The following is a 22,686-nucleotide window of genomic DNA, read 5'->3' on the forward strand; positions in this document are numbered from 1 at the left end:
ACCTTACATGTCCATATGTCAGAGAATTGTTACTGTCATCAATATTGTTCCTGAACAGGACTCACGGATATGTTGTCCTTCTCATTGCATAGTATTCCTCTGCCTTAATATAGAAACTGGGTCTTTAATGTCAGTTCCCTGATAACCCAATCATAGGCCAGAGGCATACACATGACCTAAAACACAGATTCTGGAACTCGCCAACAACTACTACTAAAGTTCCTCTCTTTTCTATGCACAGTTCACATGTTGGAGCTTTGATCCTGATGTGTTTGTAGAGAGGGCCTATGAGCAGGGAATGGGTGTTAAAAGGGGAGATAAGGATGCCATTCTGATACGATAGGATTAATATTCTCATGAGATATCTTAGAACTCTAGGTATCTGGAAATAAGTATGAAGGAAAGAGCATGTGAGCTCATACACACACATACATACACAAACATACACACACACACACACACACACACACACACACACACACACACACAGAGCAGCTGGTAAGTCTCACCAGGAACTGAATTGGCCATCTTCTTCATCTTGGACTGCCTAGACCCTAGAATTCTGATAGCAGCTTTCTGTTACTTAAGCCATCTTATATGCTATGGCCTTTTGTTGTGACAGCCCATACTGACTAATATATCTACTGGTCCAGAATATTTATTCTAATAAGACCCACTGGTGACAAGTTACATGACAAGTTCAAGAAGCCTTCTGCTTCCATTGACCTTGACCTTAAATCAGCAAACTTCTTGCTTGTTCTGACCACCATTTTGCAATGGAAAAACAAGCTTAAGCAGTATCCAGAATGTGGCTTTACACTCTCTAGCTATAAAAGCCATTCTCAGTCTCAATTTACCATTCTCTGAGATAGAATCCATGGGCTGTAGTTAAGAGTGAAGAGGTAGCAAGATGTGGTAGTGCATACCTTTAATCCTAGCACTTTGGAGCCAGAGACAGGTGGATTTCTGTGAGTTCTTGGCCAGCCTGGTCTACAGAGTAAGTTCCAGGAAAGCCAGGGTTATGTAGAGAGACCCTATCCAAAAACAAACAAACAAACAATTGAAGAGCTGCTTTAAGAATCCCTGTGCATCTGGAAGACGAGAAGTTGCACTTGCTTTTCAGGAAAGGCCTACAAGTGTGTCACCAGTGATTATATGGTTCAAAGGTGACCTAAATGTATGGTTCTTTGAATCACACCATGTGCTGTTTTCCCCATGGCACACATTGGTGTCGGATCCATCTACTCAAGAGTCTATCACTTGTGGGGCTTTGTTGTGTGGAGCAACATTTATGAATCCTTTTCAAAACACGTTGGTATTTCTCCATGCCTAGAAGGTGATAACTATGCTGTGTGCTTGTGACCCCTCTCAAATTCACATTGAGATTTAATCCCAGTGCAAGGATATGGAATGATGGGACTTTTGGAAGGTGATAAAAGTCACAAAAGCTTCAACCTCCTGAATAGATCTGTCATTTAATTATAAAAAGGCTTTGGAGAGTAAATCAATCCTTCTGTTCTTTTGTCGCAACATCTGTATCCTCTGAAGGATGTGCTGCATCCGTCAGAGGAGGCGCCTTCTAGCACCAGAGAGCAGCCCTCTCCCAACAGCCTGTTACTACCTTGACCCTGCATGCGAGACTCTAGACCTGTGTAAAATAAGTCTACTTCTAATACATCATTTAAGTTGTAGACATTTGTTATAGAAACACACACTATGAGTGTGGTAAATCAAAGCTTCTCTTTCCATCTTTCTTTGGTATCAATAAGAGTTAGTAAGAAAGTATGTATGACCAGACTATGAGTAATGTGTCTTACTCCAAAAGATTATTACAAGTAGCAGTGGACATCCAACAGAGGATGGCCAGACAAGAAATACTTGATTTTATGACCTGGTGCCAGAAAAGTACAGAGCTCATTCTAGAGTGGGAGAAATGGGCTCTGCCCTCACGGAGGGAAGTCAGAGCAAGCTCAGTCATTTCTGCCTAGCTGGGGACAATGGGTGGGAATTTGCAGTGAGCATGCTAAGACCTCTAGCTTGGGTTTTAGTTTAAACTCCAGTTGGAAACATTTCATGTTAGAATTCCCAGGGCTAGACTTTTTTTTCTTATGTCACTGTATGACTTTTACATATTGCCTAACCCTTCTCCAAGAGAGGTCCAGAAAGGCCTTATGCCTACTGGACAGTTTTTCTGTGTTTTTCCTGACTGTTATAAGGTATGCCTTACTGCGATCCAGAAGGTGGACCTGAGTGAGCTTAGCACTTTCTCTCCTCATCTGTAAAGTCCAAGGTGACAGGAATGTCCCCTAAGGTAGCCATCCCTTCTTTGTCATCGCTGATCTGTGTTTTTGTGCAGCACAGAGAGCAGAATAGCATTCCCTACTGTGGCATTCAGTTTTCTTTAGGTAATGAAGTTGTCAGCAGAGGAAATCCAAGAATTCATCAGATAACTTGTGTCTTTCAAAAAAGCCTAAGTTTTCAAAAAAAAAAAATATATATTGAAGGCACCAAACATCCCAAATAGGAGTGCTTGTCTGATCTCTGTCAGTTTGTGCTCATTCTTCAGAAAGTCCATCAGCCAGGCTTGAGGGCTGATGTCTGTAATCCCAGCACTAGGAAGGCCAGATTCTGATGATCACTTAAGAATTCAAGGCTTGCTTGGTGCAACATAGTGAATTCCAGTTTAGCCCAAGCTACAGAGTGAGACCCTATCTCAAAACTAAACACATGCAAACACCACACACACACACACACACACACACACACACAAATGTAAAGCAAAACTTGGATCTGACCATTTTATCCATGTACCATTACTGTCCATATTTCCCACTAAGATTTCTTTCACTTACTTTATCATATGCCTTTCACGTCTACACACACTTTTGCCTGTGATGGCTTATCCTCTGACCTGAAGCCAGGTCTACACATGTCCACTAGTCACAGTCTAGTAATCCCTCACCCAAGCTCCACCGCTGCTGAAGGGCAAAGGGAAAAGCAAACTCAGTGAGTGCCTATAGCTCTCTGGCCACCGCGTGTTGCTGAAGCTGCAGCGGGGTGCACGAGACTGTCTCTGCAGACCAGGCTCTGTCACTCTCTAGACACTGAAGGTAGGATTCCTGTAACCCGCGGCTTCTGTCCACTAGCACACAACTAAAAGGCATTGGGCCACAACTCAGATGGAAGTGACCCTGGTTCCAAAACCACCCAAGGCATCCGGCGCTCATCTGTCTACAGGATGCATGCTGAAATAGAGAGTGTTTGTGGCAGCTTTGTCTACAGGGCAGCACACTAGATCCAAGAATGTTCTCGGCTATGCTATGAGTTCAAGTTCTACGCTAACTTTTAACTTCAGTGTAATGAAAAAGTTGCCATTTAGTTCCAATGCATGTTTATGTTTATATTTGAAGAACTTTTGTGAGTAATTTTCAGAGGTGAAAATCAAGTTTCTTCAAACTTTAAACAAGAAGGTAAACATAGGCCGGGCAGTGGTGGCACATGCCTTTAATCCCAGCACTTGGGAGGCAGAGGCAGGCAGATTTCTGAGTTTGAGGCCAGCCTACACAGAAAAACCCTGTCTCGAAAAACCAAAAAAAAAAAAAAAAAAGGTAAACATATCAAATGTACTTTGTATTGTGTTTTGATGATAGTTAGATGCCCTGTAGTTCTGAAATGAAGAATATCCCAGAGATCAATCAACTTATTATCATTATCATGTATGAACCTGGGACACTTTCCTTTTGCAAATACTTATTCTAGATTTGAAATACACCATTAAGAAATTTTAGCTGCTCCTTATTTTTGAGTGTTCTTTACACACTTGTATCATTAGGATGAGAAATTTAAATAATATTTATGGAATTTTAGATAAGTCATAGCTTTGTTGAAGAAAAAAGAATAGGCTATCTCATTAGTTCTAGAGTCCAAAACATTTTCAATTTTAGATGTATAATTAATCATTGAGTCTAATTCAACATTTATCCATTTACAAATCACATCAAAAGATTTGAACTAAAAAAAACAACATAAAAATGAAAGAAGAGTAGGCGTGGCCTTTTGTGAGTATGGGATGGCCTAGATCCTTGCTTCATAGTATTTATTATATAATAAGTTCTTCCTGAGAAATGACTAGTCAGACAAGAAGGCCACATTTCAGTTTTGCTTTAGAATTATATTGTGTACTCTGAGATTCTTGGGTTTAAAATGCACCTTGGAGGCCATCACCTGCAAAAGAATGATCTGAAATGATGTGACTCCTGCACAGTCCTCTGGACCACCATCCTCACAGTGGGGATGCTGGCTGCATCTTTGCCTTTGTTGTCTTACTTTTTCCCTAATAATCCTGAATGATATGACTTTGTAAATTGTATTCTTTTTGCCATAATAAATAAGGAATGAAGTATTCTGAATTTTCAATTGTGTTCAAAGGAAGCTAAACACAGTCAGCAAAGAGTATTTCCTGTCTCCTTTTGTACCTTCTGACAGGTGATAAAATACTTTGGGCAACATAAAAATAAAGCCAGAGAATGGTAAAATAGAGACAACTCACTTCGTTATTGTATCCTCCCTTTGTGGTTTTGTAATAATTTGGTCTTTTATGAAATTGCTAAGAGAATAATGAAAATAATGGGTAATAATGAAATAATCCTTAGGATGGTGACAAATTTTTCAAGATGTAAGATAACCCAGATCACTCCAATTTTAGTGTATATCTTACATTTCAAAAGAGTTCAGGAGACCTATGTGGTAATTATAAAGCAAAAACAGCACTGGGCTTTAATAGCTAAAATTTCTTTTTGTAGTCTGGAAGATTAATAGGAAGGATTTTTAAAAGCCATAGAATATTAATAATTACAAATAGAACTACTCAAAGGAAATGGAACTAAAATTAACTACAGTGGGCAGAGGAATAAGAATTAAAGTATATGGTTAGTATATTCGTTCATAACTTCATAGAAATTATTCCTTTTTTTTTTTTCAAGACAGGGCTTCTCTGTGTAGCCCTGGCTGTCCTGGAACTCACTCTGTAGACCAGGCTGGCCTCAAACCCAGAAATCTGCCTCCTCTGCCTCCCAAGTGCTGGGATTAAAGGCATGCGCCACCACTGCCTGGCTAGAAATTATTATTTAACATAAAACTAAGCTGATAAGACATCAACTCAACCAATCTTGCAACAGTCCTCCGTGAGGAGCTTGGTAGACCCTCTCTAAACGAGAAAGTCATTGAACTGGTGAAAATAATGACACAATGATTTCATCTCTAGAAGTTGATCTGAAGTATGTTGAAAATTCACAGGATTTTTAAAAAATTATAGTGGCATGTTCCACTGAACAGCATCAAACAGCTGTTTTATATGCTTTATGAAGACATTTCATTCAAATATATCATGGAATTAACTATATTCTTTCTTCATGCCCTCCCACCTGCCCCTTCTTCCAGTCCGCATCCCTCCCCTAGATATTTGCACGTGTGCTATGTATGCATGTGCATCTGTGGAAACCCAAACATTCACAAAGGAGAGAAAATGTGCAATGTTTGTCTTTCTGAATCTTTCTTATTTGGTTCCTATAATCTCCAATTGCATCTGTTTTCCAAGAAACAACAAAATTTCATTCTTCTTCATGATGATACAAAGTGTCATTTTGTATTTATATCACATTGCCTTTCTGTGTTGGCAGGCACACTGGCTATGCTATAGCTCAGCTATTGTGAATAGTGCAAAAACAAACCAAAAAACAGACAAACAAAAACCCGTGCAGATAAGTGCCTGTGGTATGTACTTCCTTAAAGGTTGTTTACCAGAAAGTGGTATAGCTAGGTCATGTGATGGTTCTAGTTTTCATTTTTGGAGAAACCCCATTGTTTACCAAAATGGCTGGACTACACTACATTCCCATCCGACTCCCATGTCCTCACCAACATTTGTTTTCATTTCTTTTACTAAAATTTTAACCTACTTGTTTTATTAATTATTATTAATGTGTGTATATGTGTATGCACATACACATGCATGTGCTCACGTGTGTTTAGCCTGTGAAGGAGTGCTGGAGTCCAGCCTTGAAAAGAGTCGAGGGTCGTCAAGGACTAGGGATACCTGGTTGGCAAATAAGAAAACACTCAATTGAGATAAAATGCTGACAGACTTGTGTATTGGCATGTGAGCCTTGAACTAGGGAGTCAGGGTGCTCACCTAGACTTGACTCAGCCCCAGCCTCTTATTGAAATCATACAAAGAAATTAGGCTACAAAATTCATGGGGTTTGGGGTGGGGTAAAGGCTTCTCTATTTTCCTGTGCCAACATTTTCTTGTGACACAGAGTAGTATAGATTTAGAACAGAAAAAAAAGGAAACTATACAATCTCAGACACAAAACTTTTATAGCAAGCACAATTTTTTGTATCTTCTGACCACCAGTCTCTAGCGAGGTTGGAGCAGCAGTATTGTGGTTACAAAGTCTTTCAGACATGTGTGAGACAATACGGTTTCATAAAAGGGCAAACAGGAGGTCATACTGCTGACCCTGCAGTCTTTATAATTTTTGGACCCTATCTGCCTGTCTACAAAACCATCCTCACCTAACCTGTATAAAGAATTCCTAGGGGGCAGCCAAGGAATCCCTAAACCCAAGGAACCCATTGCTAATTTTCTGGGAAATATCTACATATTATTCCATCCTCAATTCTATAGTCAGAATTGAGACTAAGACTGGGGGAACAGCTACAGAATTTCTCATCTATGGCTGTGGCTCTAGGTTACTTTCATTTCCACCTCAAGCGAGTGACCATTGCTTGTGCCAAAGAAGCAGGCCTTGGGACCTCTCAGTACTCATACTGGGGCCCACAAGAGGCCATTGCCTCGAGTTCTGAAACATAGTATTCCCGGACAGGGTTTTCCTCCTTGTCATCAAGGGTCCTAAGCATCTCGAGCCTAATGTGGGGTGTCTCCAACAAAGGAGTATAGGAATGACTTTGCCAGTGTACTATGGGGGGGTCCATTCCACCCTTCCACCAGAGGTGACTAATCTTGATTGCCACCTTCATACTCTTGGGAAGAGGAAACCTTAGTTGAGGAATTGCCTCAATCCTGTGGACATGTCTGTGAGTCACTTTCCATCCCAATTTGGTTTGGGTCAGTGTTTTATCACAGCAATGGAGAGCAAACCAGGACAGTCACTACATGGGATCTCAGTGTAGTTTACTTTTGTGTTTTGCTGATGCCCAAGGATATTGAGCTTTTGGTTTCCCATTTGTTTACTGACCATATGTGCTTCATCTGGCTTGGAGAACCACTCAATCATTAGTCTACTTATTAAGTGAATTCTTTGGTCTTTTTTGATATTTAGCTTTTGTGTTCTTTATGTACTATAAATGTTAATCCTCTGGTGATCATGCAGCTAGCAAGGATGTACTTTCATTCTGTAGAATGTCTCTTCCCTCACTTCCTTCTTTTTAGTTTCATGTAACTCCACTTGTGATTCCTTCTTGAGCTATTGGAGTCCTTTGCAGAAAGTCCCCGCTCTTGCCTATGTAGATGTAAGTATCTCCGACAGTCTCCAGTTTCCATTCTTACAATAAGACCTTTGATCCATTTCAATTTTCTTTTTTCATTTTTTTCAGTTCAGGTCCAAATATGGAAATCCAGCTTCATTGTTCCAATTAGTTTCCCCAACACCATTTGTTTAAGACGGCTGTCTTTTCTCCACTGTATGGTTTTCGGAACCTTTATTAAGTATCAAGCGTTTGTTGCTGTGTGAGTTCGATTTTGAGTCCTCTATTCTATGCCACTGATTAGTGCGTCTGTTCTTGTGTTAGGACCATGCTGCTTCTGTTACTGTGCTCTGTCCTCCAGCATGGACCCAGCATTGGGATGATTCCAACACTGTTCCTTTTGTTCAGGATTGCTCTATGCAGTGTCCTTTGTGCTTCCATATACATTTTAGAACTGTTTCCCTAATTCTGTGAGGAATGTCACTATAATTTCCATAGGAATTGTGTTGAATCTGTCGATTGCTTTAGATAATACAGCCATTTTCCTCCTGTTGACTCTGCCAATCCGTGAGTATTTCAGGTCGGCCTATTGTTTAAAAACAACAAAAGCACATGTATTTATTATTTCTGTGCAGAGGTCAGAGGACCATTCTGTGGCCTGGCTTTCTTTCCTTTCCTTTATGTGAGTTCTGGTCCTGGGAATAGGGCTCGGGTGGTCATGCCCGAGCAGAAAGCGCCTTTACCCTCTGAGAAATCTCCTCAGCTCTCTGATGTCCGGCTCAGTTTCTTTCATCAGCGTTGTAAAAGCTTTGCTGTGGAAATCCCTCACTTCCTTGGTTAGATTCATTCCTAAGTGTTTTGCTTATTTTAAGCGGGGTTGTTTCTCTGATTTTTTCCCTTGGTATGTTTGTTTTTGTTAGACAGGAAAGCTACTGATTTTGTGTATTGATTTTGCGTCCTATTACTTTGCTGAAAGGGCTACTCATTTCTGACAGGTTTCTGGGTGAGTCTTTAGTGTTTCCTATACACAGGATCAGACTAACTAAGACTGGGATGATGAGACTGCTCCATTCTACGTTTATCCCTGTTCTTTCCTTGTCTTGTCTCATTGCCCTAGCTAAAACTTCAAGGACTATGTTGAGTAAGAGTGGAGAAAAAAAAATGAGCGTCTTCATCTCATTTCTGAATTCTGAGGAAATGAGTTCTCCATTGCCTAATTTAGTGTATTGGTGCTATTGCGTTGGCTTATACAGGCTGGACTATGATGAGGTATGTTCTTCTTAGTTTCTTCTAAAAAGAAATTTAGATTATTTATTTTATGTGAATGAGTATTTTTCCTGCATTGTATGTGTATATGTCCCATGGGCGCCTGGGAAGGGTCAGAAGATGGTATTAGATGCCCTGAAGTTAGAGTTATGAATGGCTGTGAGTCAACATGTGGTACTTGCAACTCAGACTAGGTCTTCTGTAAGAGCAACAAGTACTCTTAACCACAGAGCAGACTCTCTGGCCCTCCTTCCTAGCTTCTTCAGGGTTTCTATCATGAAGGGATTCTGGACATCACCAAAGAAAACCACTTTATTACAACTATTTATATGACCATGGAATTTCTGTTCTTATATTTACGTGGCACATTATACTTATTCATCTACATATGTAGAAGCATCCTTGTATCCCTGACAACAAACCAATTTAATAATGGTACATGAATTTTGTATATTTTTTAAATTTTATTTTATGCATATGGATTTTTGCATGCATATGCTTGTAGTACCTCTTGTGTGCCTCATTTGACTGAGGCCAGATGAGTGTGTCAGATGCCCTAGGAGTTACCAGACAGTTGTAAGCAAACCTGTTGATGCTAAGTACTGAATGTATATCCTCTGGAAGAGCAATCAGTGCTCTTAACAGCTGAGCCACCCCTGCATACCCCTCTTACAAGTATTGTTAAAGTCAGTTTTCAAGTGTATTGTTTAGAATGTTGGTGACTATGATGATCATGAGCTTGGCTTACAATTTTCAACTTTTTAAACTGTTTATCTAGTTTTGAAATCAAGTTAATAATGGCTTTGTAAGATGAGATTGGTAACACTTCTTTCTTTGTTACCAAATGATTCTATGGAATGGTCTGAGGAGCTGTGGAGTTAATGTTTATCTGACAGACTGGGAGAACTCAGCAGTGAATCTACCTGGTTGTGGGCAGTCTTTTTAGTTGGGAGACTTTTCCTTATGACTTTGACTGTTTGCTGTAGTCCTCTTAAATTGTTTCTATCCCCTAGGTTTAAGTTTGGTAACTCATATGTGTCTGGAAATTTATCCAGTTCTAGATTTGTCATTGTATTGGAATACAAGTTTTAAATGTATGCTTAATGATCTGAAGGTCACTGGTCTCATTTACAATGTCTCAACTTTCATTTCTAACTTATTAATGTGACTCCTCTGTCTGTCTGTCTGTCTGTCTGTCTGTGTGTATGTTTGTGTGTGTGTCTGTCTCTCTCTCTGTGTCTCTGTCTCCCCCCCACACACACACACCCTGCCTGCTATTTTGGTTAAAAGTTTATCAATCTTGTTTCTCTCTTCAAATAGTCAACCTTTTATCTCATTGATTTTTTTTTATATTTTTTGTATTGTTCCTTTCATTTCCATTTCATTAATATATATACCTGATCTTTATTGTCTCTTTTGATCTACTTAATTGAGGTTTGGCAGCAACAGTGGTGATCCAGACAGAAAGGAGCCTGACATAAACCCTAGATCTTTATCTCCACGGTTGCCCCACCCTGTCCTGCTCCAGGGTCCTAACAGTGCTGGCTATTGGCCAAACCATTCTAAGATCAAAGGACAAAGGATACAAGAACTCAGTTGACGCTGTCTACATTGGTAAGGAGCAGAGCCTAAGAATGGGTACAAAGGAGATGATGAGAAGTGAGAATGGTTTCCTAGGATGTACCAGAAGATGTGAGAATATGCAAATGAGGGAGTGAATTTCCCCAAGGTCACAGCACAGTAAGCTAGCAGGACCCCAGGGATGCACAGGAAGGCACCCTTCTCTAGGGCACCCGCATGACCCCATGGGTATCTCATTCCAAGACTGGCTTAATTACCAAGTGACTTGAAAGTTGTCTCCAATAAGATTAAGAAAAAGAATGAACTACTTTGATCTATAAGCATGCACTGAAGAGTTTGATAAAAATTTCAAAGTATGTCTTTTGACTTTTCCCCTCAATGACCTCTGAATATACTAACCATACATAAAATGAACAGGCTAGAATACTGACAAGGAAGCATTACTGACAAACCCTTGGTTTTGAATATTTTATAAGTTAATGGCACAGATTCCCAAACTCACATTTCCACATCTTAACATTTGTGAGGTAGAGGTCAATACAATTAATGGCGTACCAAATATAATCAGCAGTAAATTTTTTTCTTGGAAGTACATAAAGTAATAGCATGCCTTGGAACTGATGTTATCTTAGGTTTAATGAAAACCAGCAAAATTACTTTAAAAATATACTAGCAAATTTTTCATGTTCCCGAAAATAGCCAGCTTAAATAACCGGCGTCATGATCTATTTCCCACCAATATCCCACGGATGGATAAGTAGAGGAAAGAAGAGCTAACCTGGGCTCACATGGGTACTTACCTTCAGGATGTACATAGCGTGTCAGTTACAACATCACTTCACATGCGCCAGCTGCTTAAGTTGTCCTCATGATCTTCTCTAGTGTTGGACTGAGAAAGCCTGAACAGAGCCTTAGCCATGAGCATCCACTTACCTCTCACTATTTCATCTCCTGCCAAATCGATGCTGATCCTGCTCCCATGCTGTGCATCTTCTGTGATCACGGTGATAATGTGAGACCCTGTATTACAGCAAGAATCTCCTTACCCTCCCTTCATCTTCTCTTCTCTCATCTATTCTAACCTGACTTCCTAATAACATTTTCATCAGTTCTTGACTCACGTTCCTGACTTTAAACCATTGATTCTAATACCAAAGTGCATTCTTCAATGTTATTCTAGCACCAAGCATGCATTCCTCACTCAGTGTTTGGAGTCTGAATATGCAATTTCATGCCGGCAAGGTCAAGCCAGTGAGAATGCACACTGACATCACGCTTAACAGCAGTTGCTTTGAACCAGAGAAAAATATTATTTTGCTATTAATTTATGTTTTTCTGTTGATTTATTTTAATACTGCTCAGCAAGACATGAAAATTATTTTCTTCTCTTTTGATGAGTCATGGCAGTAGCAGCTTCCTAACTTACCCATTATCTCTTCCTGTCAATTTCCTTTGTAAATTAAGATATTTATTCACTCTAAGCAAAAGTAAGGCTGTATATTAAAACTACTTCCAACAGCTCTTCTGGGGCTAAGGAAAAAGCTTTTTCATTTAAAGAAAAAACAAATATTTATGATGTATATGTGTGCGTGTGTATATATATATCATAAATCTGAGTGTTAATTATTCATAACACCATGTGGTCTTATAAAGTGTTAACCAACTCAAAGGAAAATAAAATTGCAGCTTTTCCTTGCTGAGATTATGGATCACAATCTACTTCTAATTATGGGCTTAAATACCGGTTTTGGCAGCCATTATTCATCCCGAAGCCATTTTAATTTCACTTTCCATGATTTATTAGTGTTGGTGAAACAATCTTCTTTGGCTATTTTTTGTTTTAGGTCCACATGGTTCCCAATGCTGTAGCATCTGCAGGATGCTGGTGATGGATGGCTAGCAACTACAGACATCCTGGCACAAAATTACCATAGAGCCCACTTGCAAGTGCTCTGTAACGGCGAACTTAGAGAGATGACTTATAAAACCCTTCTTTTTGTTGTTTTTAATTACTAAAATAAATGGCATCAGGATAACTTCAGATTTTCTTCCCCAGATCCGTATACGTCACATAGGGTATGGTATTGCCTAGTTGAGACTTTGTGGGTTAGTATGAGCTATCGCAATGTTGTGCTCGGGCTTCATTTTGCATCTTTTGCCTCTGTTACTCCAGTGCTCTGTGGGAACATCTCCCAATAACTGTGGTGACCTTGAGATTTTGTTCTCACGTTCTTCTGACTCAGTCACTCAATCACTTGTACTTTGAGCACAAGCCCAAGGATTACCTCAGCAAAAGCCCTTGCCTCTTTAAGCCTAACTTCCAAAGAGACACAGAAAACCTGCTGCTGTGCTAAGGAAGGTTAGACATTAGTACGTACAGATGGCTGGGATCTGAAGAAACTACATTCTCAAAACCTGTCCCATTAATGGGACACTGATGTGGGGTGGAGGGTGCCAGGCAAAGTACTAGAATTTTACTCTTTGTATGGGATGATGTAAACTTTCACGGGTGTATGTTATACTTAAACACCCACCAGTCTTGAAAGCATTGTCGCTTACCTATGGAATTCTTCTAGGATATCACCAGACAAAAGGATCCTGATTGTCGTCAGCTTTAATTGTATGAACTTTCCTTAGATATGCTTAGGAGACCCTTAATACTCTCTAAGTGCTTGTTTCATTTAAGTGATCCCCTTTGTCAAAGTCCACTGGATTTCTGTGGGTGGTTTTTAAGAAGATACAGTCTTCGCACTGCAAGAGCTATTCTAGCTCCCTCGGGGGCTTTCATGGCAGCTGGGATGCACCCAAGATGAGATGCTCTTAGCTCTCCCGCCAGACCCACAGCATGCCCCAAGCATGGTATTGCTGGAAAGACACGATTAGACCACAGTTCTCTCTGCTGTTCTCTATGGCTAGGAGTGGCTTGAAGTGGAAGAAAGATGCCCTTTCAAATTGTCTTCTATTCCTATCTGTTTGACTGGGAGGCAGTTTCTTGGTTTTCAGACATTAGGATTTCCACTTGCCCCGCAAAACACCCAATAGTCTAGGATTTATTTTCAACCACTTTCGGTTTCATACCAACTCATAAAGCATGCTCCTATGACTACTTTATATTCAGTAATAAAATGTCTTTTTCCCATAGAACATGTTCAGCCTGACTTTGAGAAGACACCCCACCTGGTAACACACTAGAATTTAAACAAGCTAATCCACTTGAAAGGGTGGTTTTTCTGAGGATGTGCATTTGGCTCTGATAAATCCCTAATTGCTCAGGCAGGGCACCCACAGAGAAGCCTGAGGAAAGAAAGGCCAGCTGCCTTGCTAAGCTATTACATCTGTCTTCCCACCGAAGGGTGTCAGTGCACTTGTGGCTTAGGTCAAAATAAATTAGTCTGCATAATCATTCTTAATCCGGTTTCTAACTGATCTTATCTGTAGTTTGAAATTAGCTTACCTCTTGGCAGAACTAAACACTCTGAACTTAAAGGAAGTTTTGCTAAACATGAAGCACAGGATGTTTTTGTGTCTGTGATGTGCACTTGTTTATTGAAGTTTACTCTTCAAAGACCATAATATTTTTAGCATCTCATACATCTCTCAACGGTATTCCCAAGTTGGCAGATGGGTTTAAACCCTTGCCACATGGCTCAGCTCTGAAGACAGAACACATCTTCTTTTCCCAGTCATCATACCCCCCAACTCTATTGCCGACAATCCTCCATTGGAATCCGAAGTCACAAAGAAAATCTGCCTTAGGACCAGGTGAGAAGCGGTGAGACACAACTGTAAGGTCAGAGATTTCAAAACAGAAAAGCAATTATACAAAGACCGTCACCAATCGGCATAAGCATAACTCTGCCTTCCAGGCACTTTCTAAGTAGCAGGCGTTGGCTGGGCTCCCCTCTCACAGGCCACATCCACAAAGCCATCTGGGACAGTTGCCATTCACATCTCCCATTGTGCTGAGAAAGAAACTGAACAGCTTCTTGTGTAGAGTCACACAAATAAGTGTTAATAAGTCTTCAGGATTATGTTGAATATGACAAATGCCTCTTGATAACAGTGGTGAACCGTCTCCAGTAGAATCTATCATCAGAGGATAACAAATCTGACCTTCTTAGTCCTCTCAGCTTGACAATGTTTTATGGAATCCATCCCAGTTCCATAATCTCTGGGGGTGGGGGGGACAAAAGATTTATGTGGGCAGCGCAGGACAGCAAGGCAGGAGTATTCACAACAGTCCCTTGATCCAGCCATGTTCAGTTTGATAATAGGACAGGACCCAAGGTTTGGGAAGTATAACCTAGGTTAGAGGGGCCCAATAGATCGGCCCATTCCAAGAAGGCAATTCTGCTCTAAGCATCATCGTTCATGTCACATGTGGAACTTCCCTTGCTTCTTCAACTTCATTTGCATATCTCCCGATGCTTCACATTCAGCACTACATTTGTCCTCTTTGAGTAGAAATGCCATGTCCTGTACCCAGTGACTGGCCAAGGGTCATGCTGTGGCAGCATTGTCCTATCACCCTTGGCTTTACAGGGAATGGCAATTGTGACTTTCTATGAATCCAAGCCCACACTATTTGGATACTATAATGGGGTCCTGACCTGTGTCATGTGTATCAGTCCTGGCCAAAATTTTTCATAATCATTGCATCTCTTTCCAGAAAATATTTACTTATCTCCAAGATTGCTTAATGATCAATCCTCTGAGCCTCTTTCATAATGGCTTCTCTGTAGTCCTTAAGTTAGATGTCCAAACTGACATCAAATGCTGAACTTGCCATACCATGTAAATTTCTAATCTACTGGCCTTGTGTTTGAAGAAACTATTAGCTATCTTATTCCTTGTGTTTTACCTGTGGGTCTGAACTTCTCTTTCAGACAAGCAAAGAGCAGAAACCAGAAGGTGGAGAGCTAATTTCTCCTGAGTTGATAATGTGGAGACTTGCCATTGTTCCACTAGAGCAGAAATTCTCTGACCTTATGAACCTGAGCTTCAGTTTCACCTTTACAATATGGTGTCACTTTGGGGAGATTCTCACCTATGTTTGCCCTCTTTAATGTGGCTGGGAGGGCAGCAACCCTTCCAGGTGCTCTAAGCAGAAATTCAAAGACATCTCCACATGTGTCTGTCAAATGTCCCTTCAGGATCCCAGCATGCTTGACTACATATCTGAAATGTATCTCCTCTTCACCTGTCTTAAATTATATCCTAATGAATTCTTGGTTAAACCATTTGAAGCCGTTCAGTAAATGACGTGCCTTTCCAGGAGTCTTGTGAACATAACACATAACCCTGGTGATCTTTCCAATATGTTTTCTTACACATCATTCAAGAAAGAGTCCCTATAATTCAGCCTCCCAGCACTCTGTAGTGTCTTAAAGCAGCCCTGCCTGCAGTCTAGCTATTCGGCACATTCCAACTTTCTTAATGCTGCTGTGGCTTTGCTCACCCTGTGCCCGAAGTCCCCTCTCAACCTCCTCTTCTTTTGCCATAAACCTCAGTTTCACTTTTCAGTATCCAGCTCTTCTAAGAAACAGACTTAGTTCCTGCCCAGCCTCCCACTGCCAGGCTCTTTATTGGTACGTTCTCATCATCTATGTGTGATGCTCCTCACGGCACACTGTACTGTAGTTCCTCCTCTCTGGAGCTTCTCTTCTCCTATAGATCTGGGGCCAGTGATGGCAGAAATCCTATTATTGACCTTTGTACCTTAGCATCTACCACTTACAGAAAATCCATCCTTGGTCTTAACCTAAATCGTATTCATCAATTGATTTAAAGTACATCAATTTCTCCCTAATAAGAAAAGCATAACTAATATTCTGCAACTGTTTCTTGGTTGGCAGCCAGTATTCTGTGCACCTTATGTATTTGCTTATTTCTTCCTTGTTGAACTACTTAGTTTTTATTGTTAACTTGACACAAGCAAGAGCCAAATGGAAAGGAGGAGCCCCAGTTGAGGAAATATCTGGATCAAACTGGCCTGTGGCCATGTGTTTGGAAGCTGTCTTGATTATGTAGGACGAGTTGGCCCACTATGGACAGTGCCAACCCTAGGAAGGAGGTCCTGTATAAAAAAGAAGACTGAGCAAGTCATGGAGACCAAGCCAGTGAGCAGCCTTCCTCTAGGTTCCCTCTGGGTTCCAACTCTGGCTTTCCTCAATGAGGGATTACCCTAGAAGTGTCACTCAAATAAACCCTTTCCTCCCCAAATGGCTTTTGGCCATAGCGTTTACCGAAGCAGCAGAAAACAACCTAAAACAAGTGTAATGGCCCATAAAATGGACCCTGCTTATTGCCATTTACAGTTGAGAAAATTAAGGTTTAAAAAAGGTTACACAAGCGTTTGAGGGACCCAGGAGTGTGTAGGTGAAGGCACTTGCCACACAAGCCTGGTGGCCTGAATCTGATTCTAGGCACCCATGTTAGGTTGGAAAAGAGACAACTCCACAAAGTTGTCCTGTGACCTCTACATGCATGCTGTGGTACATTCATCACCACTCTAATACACAAACACATGTACACCATACGAATAAATAAAACTTTCAACATTGCAAATGCAATAAATGAGAGATATCAGATTTGAAACCCCATGGCCCAAACTCTTTACTACAGGGTCATACTGAAATTAAAAAGGAAAATATGTGTTTATATGTATGTGTGTGCACATATAGATACATATATAGATATAGATACATAATTGCTTTTGGCATTTAACTTCGAGTTACGTTCATGTCTCCCAAAATCAAGTTAAAATATTTTTATTATTAAGTTGGACTAATTTTGATCATCCACACACTCCAATGATATTTAATTAATGGATGTGGGGAGCAGTGAGGTACAGTGCCAAACTGTAGTCCCCATTTAGTACCCTAAAGCCCATGTAAGAGTCCCCAAGCATTAGCAGGTCCCTCTCACACTGCTCCATTGTCAAGCTGTATTTATGTATTCACTATCCCCTCACCCTTCTCTTACTGAGACTCCTTTCTAACACTGTACCATCAAATGCAGGTCTGAGACGAAATGGTTTCTCCTCCTTTACTTCTCAGCCCATCAGCAGTGGGCTCAAAAGAATCAAAAGAGTTCCTAAGACCATTGGAATTCACATAATGAAACTAAGTCCTAGTAATATTTCACCGCCCCAAAGGTTCTAAACCGTAAGAATCGGAAAGGAATTTTTTGCCTTTAATGGGAAAAGTGAACCTTTTGTGAGTCACTTCGCTTGCTTTCCTGCTAAGAAAAATTCCAACTTTGAAGCATTCATTTGGCTACGGTTGGTTATGAGAGCATCCAGAGATTTTAATATGTCTAATAAAATTCACCAAAGAATGGAGGCGCACTGGGAAGGGAGGAGCATTATGGTCCACAAGAGATGCATTTGCTCTGAAAGTGGAGCTGGATGCTCTCACTGTAAATGAGGAGCCCAGAGTGAGATGTTTGAGGGCACAGCTGGGAATATGTGCAGAGCTCACTTTCATTTCCATTTGAATACCATAGTGGAAGCACTCTGCTCACTTAGAATTAAAAAGTACATCAAGAATGCAAAATGTCATAGAACATTTTAACCATACTCTTTAGTTGCTCTTTAGTCCTTTACTGGCTCTTCCTTCGTCTCTCCATTTTTAGATAACTCTTTGGCCTTCTGTGATGTGTGCACATCTGCTCTTGGCCTCCTTTCTCTGCGGCTACCTGTGCTTTAGCTCTACCTGCCTCCGGAACATGTATTTTCTTTACCGTGCCATCTTTTCTTTTTCTTCTGCATGTTTCCACTTCACCTTGCTGTTTTCATCCTGATCAGCTCTTCTCCATTCTTCCTTTTGCCCTATATCTCATTCCCCTCTATCAATAAATCATATGTATTTTTTTAAAAAAAAAAAAATCCGAACTGATAAAAGTACACAGGCGTGATAGCCTTTAGTCCAGTTGTGCACTGGCCTATGGCTCAGTGTGGCTGTGGCTGTTGATATAAATTCTGGGGTGCCTCAGTGCAGGACCTGAGGGTTTGTCTTGAGACACAGGTAAGCAACAGGCATGGCAAGGCTGAACCCTGTCGCTTCTGACAAGAAATGCTGATAATAATAAAAATTAATGTCAACATCATCTGATAATACAAGGTTTCTCTGTGGAGCCTTGGCTGACCTGGAAACGACTCTGTAAACCAGGCTGCCTTTGGACTCACAGAGCTCTGCCTGCTTCTGCCTCCAGAGTGCTGTGATTAAAGGTGTGCACCACCACCACCCAGTTGCAGCTGATAACATTTAGAGCCTTCTATGCACTGGGTTCTAAGCTAAACACTTTTTTTATAATCACTTCATGAAGTCCTACTGTATTATTACTTCCTTTGTACTAATAAGGAAACTGGATAGAGACACTGTACATGGTCCAGACCATGCATACTGAGAGGTAAACCTATATTTCAGAGCCCAGGCAATATGGCTTCATACCATCCCTCTTCACAGTTGGGTTTTACTGATACATCAACAGCTGAGAGTGGCCCTGGAGTCACTGGGCTCCAGGAAGGGCTAGCAAACAATACAGAGCTCTAGTTTGTCCTGTAGTGTCACCTCAGTGCTGCCACACAGGTAAACAGAGGGTAAGCCAAGGTCACCACAGACAAAGCAAGGTGAGCTCAGGTATACACAGGAACTATACCAGGAGAAGTGTTTTTCAGGGAGGGAGAAACTTTTAGGAAGGGATCTGAGACTTATGAAGCCCTCGTGGCAGGGGAGCCATAGCGGCAGAAGGAAAGAGAAGAGCAAAGTCTGAAAGCTGGAGAAAGAAGGTAGAATATCACAGACTCCCAGAGGCAGCCAGTGTGGCCCAAACAATAAACCTAGAGATGGGAGGGGAGAAGTCGGGTCATGAGAAAGGCATGAGAGAAGCAGGACATTGTTATAGCTCAGAGCCAGTATCAGCTACTGGCTTAGAAATGAAGTCCAGTTAACGGACAGACATGAGGCATTAGGTCAGATTGGCAGAAGGGAAACCTTGACCCGATGGAAGAAGTGTCAAAGGATCTTGAGTATCACGCACACAGGTTGGGCTCCATCCCATAAACCCCTTGATTTCACTTGGGGATCTGCAGTATACACATGTGGGTACACACACACTGGGTTGATGTTGTGTCTTGTTTCTACAATCCCTCCCAAACCCATAGAGTGTACGTGATCTTTAATGCATAAAAGTGAGTAGATGCAAGGTTATCCCGAAAATATGTTTCCTTCACACTCTGACTTGTTTCCTGAAACAGAGCAGTGAGTGATATAGATGCAGTCAGAATGTTTGCATAGCCCTGGGGATGCTGTGTGAATGTGCTATGCATGTCAATATCTACTATTACATACAACAATCAAGAAAAAGACAGAAAACTACCCTTAGAGACATCAGGGGGTTAAGCTGAGGCGAGGTAAGAAGAACTGAGTGTTTCTGTGAACCCTTCTACGATGTTTGCAATTTGTTATTATATAATGAACCTAAAAATAAAAACGTGTCCAGCTTAATTATCAGGCTATTAGTCCCACTAAATAAAAAGTGGTGTTGTGGTGGGGGACGTGACACAGAGAAAATATGCTAACACATTATAGTTGCAGTCAGGAAATCAAGAGTCTAATTGGCAGATTTTAAAAAAAAAATAATAGTAGTTAGGGGACATTTAATGTGGTCATAAAGAGGTTCACACACCTCTTAGAAATCATTATGAAGTGGCAAGCATTAGGTTTTATGGGACCAAGGGCGATACTGAGCCCTCTAGCTAAGAAGAGAACACCCCAGCACCCTGTGTTTAAGAAGGCAAGAAGCCAAGCAATATATTTTGGTAATTTTTTTTTTTTTTTGAATCGAGAATTGCTGAAGTCTCAAATGGATGCTGTTTCTTATGCTGTCCCCTCATGACAGTTAACTACCCCATTTTTTTCCCTAAATTTTATTTTTATTAAACCTTCCAAACTAAACACACATGGGGCCATTTCTATTTGCTCCCCAGTACTTACTCAGGCTGGCCCAAAGGCAAGTGGCTCTCAAGTGCTGCCTCCTGTCTTTCTTCAAGTCACTTCAGATACCCACTCTGCTGTAGGCCAAGACCATCAGCAACCTAGCCAGAAACAGATCTCCTCTTGCCGGAAATGGTCTGACATGGGGTGGGGGCCTTGTCTTGTTTCCACCCAGGCCTCTGAGCTGCTTTGCTCACGGGAAGCCAAAGCCCTTAATCAGCTGCCATCCTTCCTCAGTTCCATCTGGCTGCCTGAATAATTGGGATTAGAAGTGTCTGCTTTGATTGCTGTTGGGGAGAAATGCTTAAATTTTGGTGAAAAACCTCAGTGCTGCCCCTTTTAATAGCTGGGTTTCTTAGGAAATGTCATTTCTCTTCTCTCCCGTGTTTCAAGCAGAGCACTAGAAAAAAACGCCCCAAAGTGATACAGCAATTAATGCTTGGGGATCTCGGTTCAATCTGCAGCCCACCAGGGTGCCCAGCAGCTCTGAGACAGGTTGGACCTTTGCTTGTTGAAATGGAGCCTCAAAGGAATTTCCTCCATGAGCTCTACCCATCCAGAGTGAGGGCCATCCTAGTGCCAGGAAAATGGGACAGCATGGACCACCACACATGGGATCCCTGTGGTCACACACTCTCTGTGGCCACTGCCTGCACCGGACTTGGGGGAAAGGGGTGTGGAAGTGGGGAGGTCTTACCTTAATTCCCTTCTGCTCTCTCACTCCTCCCCCCACTCTAATCCCTTCCGTCCTCCCTTTCCTCTCCTTTTCTCCCTCTTACATTTTCCACGCTTCTTCCTAGCATGCTCCACCCCCACCTTCTCCCCTCCCCGACACACACACACACACACACACACACACACACACACGTGCGCGCATGTACCCTTTTCTCCTTCTTAAATGAAATAATTGAAAAACTTTTCTCTACTCGACTGTGAAGAATAAACGTTAGTCCACTCGAAGCCCTCCCACCAGCCTGAATGCCACAGATTGAGACAATAAAGAGCTGCTCCTTTTGGGTGCTCAAGGGGGGCGAGGGGGGAGGGCTACCTGTGCGCAGGGCATCCTGACTTTCAGGACTTTCAAACAGGCCATCTTTCTCACTGTGGCTGTTGTCCTGTCACCAGCTCATTGCTCTGAGGGCTTCTAGCTCGGTCTTCACCCGCAACCAGATGCCTGGAGGATGACTGAAGAGATCATTTGAGAGCAGCAGAGGCTGATCTGGTAATGGCTGCCTCTGCAGCGCTCTCCTGGAGCTTGACTTAAGTGCTGCCGCCCACTCACCAGCTTCCTCCAATGCTCCCAGCTCACCCCCAACCTAAGGGGCTCACTCCGTGGGAGAGGAAATGCCATCATCAGGGCCCCTCGCTTGCTTGGGCTCTTCCGGAACCCTGGGAAGATCCCCAGCATGGTGTTCCCAGAGTCTGTGTTCCTGTAAGATTTGGGAGAGGAATGTGTTTTAAACACAGATTGAGCTGTCTACTACGCTCCCCACTGGCCCTCAGTCTCCTCTGATAGGATGGCTGTGGGCAACTGGGAATCCAACCCAGGAGCAGCTGAGGAGAGAGAGCGTGTATTTCATGCACAGTGAGTGGGATCCATTTATTTATAAGAGCCCCAGTGACCTCTTTGTGTACAAGTCCCTGCTGGTCATCCTGGAGTAGGAAAAGCTTATAGAAACTTCGTGTAAAAGATGCAAGAAATGTAGACATATCCCTTGGCAACTGGCAGCAAAGGCCTGTGGGTATTGGGAGGGGTGGGCACAAGGAATGAGATACACAGAGCCAGAAGCGATTCTGGAATACGAAAACTCAGTTCTCTTTGATGCCTGTCAAAATGGAAATGCCGAAATGTATTCAGTAAGGAGGCACGGGGGGAGATCAGTACACTGTACATTGTTTATGGAAATCGCATGAAGTAAAATTTATCAGGAATCTTGCATTTGGCAGATTAGCATGACAGCGCTGCATGGAGCAAGGCAGTCTGGGTAAGCAAGCATGCTTTATTTCCTCCTGGTCATCAAAAATTTCAGTCTTGCTGGGGGAGATCCCCTCCTCTTTCTTTCCATCCTCATGTAAAATCATTATCAGATACAGGAAATCTCAAAGTGTGCAAGCAAAGTTTACAGCACAGAAGGTGATTTTAGAGCTTTGCCAGAACAGTTAATTAAAACATTGTGATGATGATGATGAGAATGATGATGATGTTCTTGTTGATGATGATATTGTTGTTATTATTTTGTATTATTGGTTGCATTTATTAGCTTTACAGAATTTCTGTGATTTCCCCTTTTCTAGAGAATCTCTTTAGAACATTACATATTTGTCTTTTATATTATTTCCTTAAAAATCCAGC

The 22,686-nt window shown here is 41.6% G+C and overlaps 1 protein-coding gene and 1 long non-coding RNA gene across 3 annotated transcripts in view; one reads left to right on the forward strand and one right to left on the reverse strand.

Annotated features, from left to right (window-relative positions):
* Positions 1 to 22,686, forward strand: part of Slc9a9 (solute carrier family 9 member A9) — a 544,400-nt gene that overhangs the window by 411,484 nt on the left and 110,230 nt on the right. The gene's annotated exons all lie outside the window — the stretch shown is intronic.
* On the reverse strand, positions 6,360 to 21,628 carry LOC116073960. 2 transcript variants are annotated; one of them, XR_004111980.1, is made up of 4 exons: positions 21,382 to 21,628; positions 20,334 to 20,434; positions 11,269 to 11,355; positions 6,360 to 8,074 (listed from the first exon to the last, which is right to left on the reverse strand). It is a non-coding gene; the product is annotated as an uncharacterized LOC116073960 (long non-coding RNA). The 2 variants fall into 2 exon arrangements; XR_004111979.1 differs by lacking the exon at positions 20,334 to 20,434.

The sequence above is a fragment of the Mastomys coucha genome, unplaced genomic scaffold, assembly GCF_008632895.1.
Source record: "Mastomys coucha isolate ucsf_1 unplaced genomic scaffold, UCSF_Mcou_1 pScaffold23, whole genome shotgun sequence".
Classification (NCBI taxonomy): Eukaryota; Metazoa; Chordata; class Mammalia; order Rodentia; family Muridae; genus Mastomys; species Mastomys coucha.